Source organism: Crocuta crocuta, unplaced genomic scaffold, assembly GCF_008692635.1.
Source record: "Crocuta crocuta isolate KB4526 unplaced genomic scaffold, BGI_CrCroc_1.0 scaffold51, whole genome shotgun sequence".
Taxonomy (NCBI): domain Eukaryota; kingdom Metazoa; phylum Chordata; class Mammalia; order Carnivora; family Hyaenidae; genus Crocuta; species Crocuta crocuta.
The window spans coordinates 1,691,036-1,695,758 of record NW_027527624.1 but is presented as its reverse complement, the minus strand read 5'-3'; the positions used below and the strand labels follow the sequence as shown (position 1 = coordinate 1,695,758).

Sequence of the window (4,723 nt, the reverse complement as noted above, 5' to 3'; positions counted from 1 at the left end):
ACACGGATGCAAATTATTTGAATCATGTGAATGTTTGGAGAAAATAATAAATACAAATATTTGAGTGTCTCTTTCCACACAACCCCCGCAAAAAATTCTTGGGTATATAAGACAATTTTTCCCTCTTTGTATTCATTTAGTAGTACAGATTATCCAAGTCTACATTATCCAACTGATGATAAAATTATTCATTTTCATAGCAAAAAAGAGATAGGTTATTCATATAAAAACAAAGATAAATGGTATTTACAATCGTGTAGAGTTCAAATATCTGACACCTATGTGGACCTTTGTTAAGTTTTTATTTTCATTGTTATAGATACAATAAATGTCCAAATGTATAGACGGGTAAGGCTGCCATGTTACACAACTTGACAGTGGTGGGAAGCACCAGGAAAATTATAGCAAATTCACATGGCATAATGGGATTGTGCAGTGTACAACATATGTACTGTATGTTATGCTCTGGTGTATTTCCAACTTATTATCAGATTCACGTCCATGATGTCCTGAAATTGTTCCAAATTTTGCTTTTAATTTTAGTTGCCTTGGCTTGCAACATTGATTACAGATTGAAGAATACTTTTCATTTTGATTTTTGGCTATGCTCAAGAGAGTTGTATTTTTTATTATGAAAAAAACTTTTGGCTTGTTATAATTTATATCACTTCTACCTGTTTTGGAAGTTAATTAATTTTACCCATATAAGAGTAGTCCTTAAATTAGGAATTCATGAAAAAGAAACTGAAGTGCTTTTATACCATTTCCCATCCCATCCCACTCATGACCCTAGATATGCATTTGTGCATGTCCACTGAAGACATGTGACAGATGGGGAGGTAAAAATTGATTAATGGTGGTAATAACAGAAATGGGAGGCCATTATCCCTTGGGTTCCCCTGATGTCCCTTAAGAACTCAGAATGAGTCATATTCATCGAATTGCGTTTATAATCCCCTAGATAAAATGCTGTAGTTCTAAGCTCCTCTTGCTCTGGTGAAGTGATGCAATAGGTATGTGCATCTGTACATATACATGATAATGTTCTATTATAACTACATAACATTTTATTATATACATTATAATATATATATACATTTTTTTTACTTGTAAGGAAAATCAGTTCCCTAAATCCTACAGCTTGCCTTGGGATTTAACTCATAAAACCTAATTATTTCTTTCTGAATAATTCTTTCTTTCCATGCATATAGAGCACATTTGACCATAATATCTTGCTTGTAAAACCAGATGGCTCATACATAAATCATTATAGGCTCTAAGATCCTGGGTTCTTAAATATTATGTTATTTCATTTACCCTACATTTTAACTGGTTGGGTGCTGCTACTATGATAAGATATACTCATGTAATATTAATGAAAGTTTAAAATGAAAAATCTTCTTTAAAAATAACACAATTTACTGGGTAAATTATTATGCATGTTACTCTTCAAAAGATATCTTATGCATTGTAATTTGAAAGCAAAGACATTGAAATAATTATATGCTTTTTGAAAACATGGATAATTTATCTGAATCTATCTCTCTACATCTATTTTTCTTCCTATCTCAACTTATACATAATTGAAAACTTGTAAAATGTGAAATATAGAAAGACTTCAAATACATTTTTTGTCACTTTTCTATTGTAATGCATGTTATCCCCAAACACCAAGATAGAGTTGAGTTTCATAGGCCTCTTTAGAAAACAGCTTCTCTACACAGGGAGCCTTGTGTACAGTAGAATAATATGTTCAACAAAAGTCTGATGTTCTGCCAAGTGTGTTTATAACTCCTTAAATTCACATTTTCTCTGACCTTAAAGGGTCTTTTTCCACAATGTGCAGTAGGAATAAACAAGCTTGGGTTCAAATTCTGTCTTGACTATTATTTTGGGACTGAGACCTTCAGCAAATTAATCATTCTCTTTAATGTAGACTTTTTCATATAAAAACAGCAATAAGAAAACTTACATCTCTGCATTGTTCTATGTATTAAACAACAACATGTATAAAGTTGGTATGATACCTGTTGCCCAGGAATACATACAAATTCCTCCTCCACTGTCTCTATAAAGTAGGATTATGGGATTTAATTTATAGAGTTGTTGTATATAATAAATAAGAGTATGTATATAAGACAATACATAAGACAATTCAAACTGTGCCTTGTGCTAAATAAATGATTTCCCTGGTTCTGTGTTCTGTATGTATGTGTATATATATATATAAGTTGGGATGATGTTTCCTCCTCAAAATCTTCTCTAGACTAGCAAACCTTTCTAAAGTCGAAGTTACATATTTTTTGTACACATGCAGAAGTACGCATGAATTTCTACTAGAGTATTAAGTATATGACATTATATTTATCCATTATCCATTCACACGTTTATTTTTATTATAATATTTTATATAATAATATTTATTTTTTATCTATATTTACATTTTCTCAGAGTTACTCTTAGCTGCTAGGATTTTGTTTTTTTGGTTTGTTTGTTTGTTTTGTTTTGTTTTGTTTTGTTTCGTTTGTTTTTTACTTGTAGCAAGAATTACTATCAAACTCCACTCTTTGGCCCACAGATCCCTGTGGAGTCAGTGAAAGTCTTGTTCCTCATGTAGCACACTACTTATGCTTGTGAGTTCATTGGCCAGCTAGCAACCTCATCTCCAAGTTCTAACAATGTGCAGCCTTGGATGTGGTGTTGTTGTTTTTATAAATTTTTGTTTATTCTTTTGAGAGAGAGACTGAGTCGGGGAGGAGAATAGAGAGGAGAGAGAGAAATCCAAGCAGGGTCTGTGCTGTCAGCACAGAGCCAGATGAGGGGCTCGATCTCACAAACTGTGAGATCATAACCTGAGCTGAAATCAGCACTCAGACACTTAACTGGCTGAGCCACCCAGGGGCTCCTACAGCCCAAGATGGTTTTAAGTCCATTTCTCTTTCTTGTTTCAAAGATGGATATTATGATAAATTTTTTTGGTCCTAAGAAAACACTATGAAGTCTATACGTTGTGATGTGCATTAATCATCTTTTTCTATAAGATAGATCAAATTGTACAATATAAATTCTCTGTGTTAGAATAATAGGAAGACTAGATACAATCAAGTCATTCATTATACCATTTATTGAATGTATCCTGGATTCTGAGATGAAATTATAGTTCAAACATAAAGAATACGCATTAATCAAATAAACATGTACGTGAAAGACAAGACGCACAGAGAAAATGTATGTGATACTATGATAGCATTCTAGAGTGGCTTGGTCTAATTGAAACAATATAAGAGAGTTTTTGGAGGAAGTGAGGATTGAACTAAGTTTGAAACAGTAGTCTACTTTATGAGATGAAATAGAAAAAAACAGAGAATTTTTAGGAGATGCAAACATTTGTGCAAAATTCTTCAGTGGAGACATAGATAGGTAATATGGGGTGATACTAATAACTGCTACTGTAGTAAGAGGTGCTATTGATTTTTTAATTGCCATCTTTCTCAGTGTAGAGAAGAGTTTCAGAGGCTTTATCTTAGCTTTTTCTAATGAGAAGCTCGTGCTCTTTAGGCCCCAAACCAGCACGGGAACGCTGCCCTTTCTCCAGTAAGTCCATTCCAGGATTTCACTGGCAATAGGAGATATTATCATGAGTGCATGCATGGTCTCAGTAGATCATGTTGACTGGATTAGAGTCAGGATTTTATTACTTGTCCTACTATGCCCCTACTCTAATAGGGGATCCATGGTGAGGCTTTGAATCCCAGAGAATCTATACCAACTTTACTTCCTTGTTTAATTGTTCTTTTTTTTTTTTAATGTTTTATTTATTTCTAGGAGAGAGAGAGAGAGAGACAGCGTGAGCAGGGGAGGGTCAGAGAGAGGGAGTGACAGACTCTGAAACAGGCTCCAGGCTCTGAGCTGGCAGTCAGCACAGAGCCGGACGCGGGGCTCCAACCCACGAACCGCGAGATCATGACCTAAGCAAAAGTCGGACGCTTAACCGACTAAGCCACCCAGGCGCCCCCTTGTTTAATTGTTCTTAAAATATCTGGAAATTATCTTTCCTTCTCTGTACTAGTACTCAAGTAAGTCACTATAGGTATCCTTGGGAAAAGACCGGGGCATTATATATGCACTTGCTGTGACACTGTAGTGCCTTCTGCCTTGGGACAATGACACTCCCTCACAAAAATGGATTTTAGGTTTTAAAATTGGTGCAGGTCCAGAAATGGGGCAAAGGGTCATAATTTTTACTAGTTCCACTGCTCTCAGACCTCTGATCATTTTTTACCCCCCTTCCTACAAGGGTGCTCATTTCTATACAGTATCTCCTACTATCAGACCTGTGTATAGACAACAATCACCAAACGATTTTTCTTCGTAGTATTGGTGCATCATTATTGCTTTGGTCTATAAATATTCTGTAGTCCATTCCCGGGACTATACTCACCATGGGGGCTTCCTGATTGTGTACAGAATAAAAACTCCATCATGTCCAAGTCTCTAAATCTTTGACCCTTTCTTCCATTGTCTGCTGTGATAGTTCAGACACCTATACTTCACTGGCTGTAAGCCATCATTTTCTCTCAGCTTCTTTCACCCATCATAGTAGCATATTTATTCCATTTCTCAGGGTTCTTGCCAGGACTTTAGATCTCATCTTGTGAGACTGTTCCTAATTTGATAAACAATTTGTTGTCAATTTCATTTTTCCTTCTTGATTCAGCACCCC

At 35.1% G+C, this 4,723-nt stretch overlaps 1 non-coding gene across 1 annotated transcript; it reads right to left on the bottom strand.

Annotated features, from left to right (window-relative positions):
- Positions 1–2,533: 2,533 nt before the first annotated feature.
- Positions 2,534–2,687, bottom strand: LOC144238421 (small nucleolar RNA SNORA62/SNORA6 family). Its single transcript, XR_013337112.1, has one exon. It is a non-coding gene; the product is annotated as a small nucleolar RNA SNORA62/SNORA6 family (small nucleolar RNA).
- Between the last annotated feature and the right edge of the window lie 2,036 nt (positions 2,688–4,723).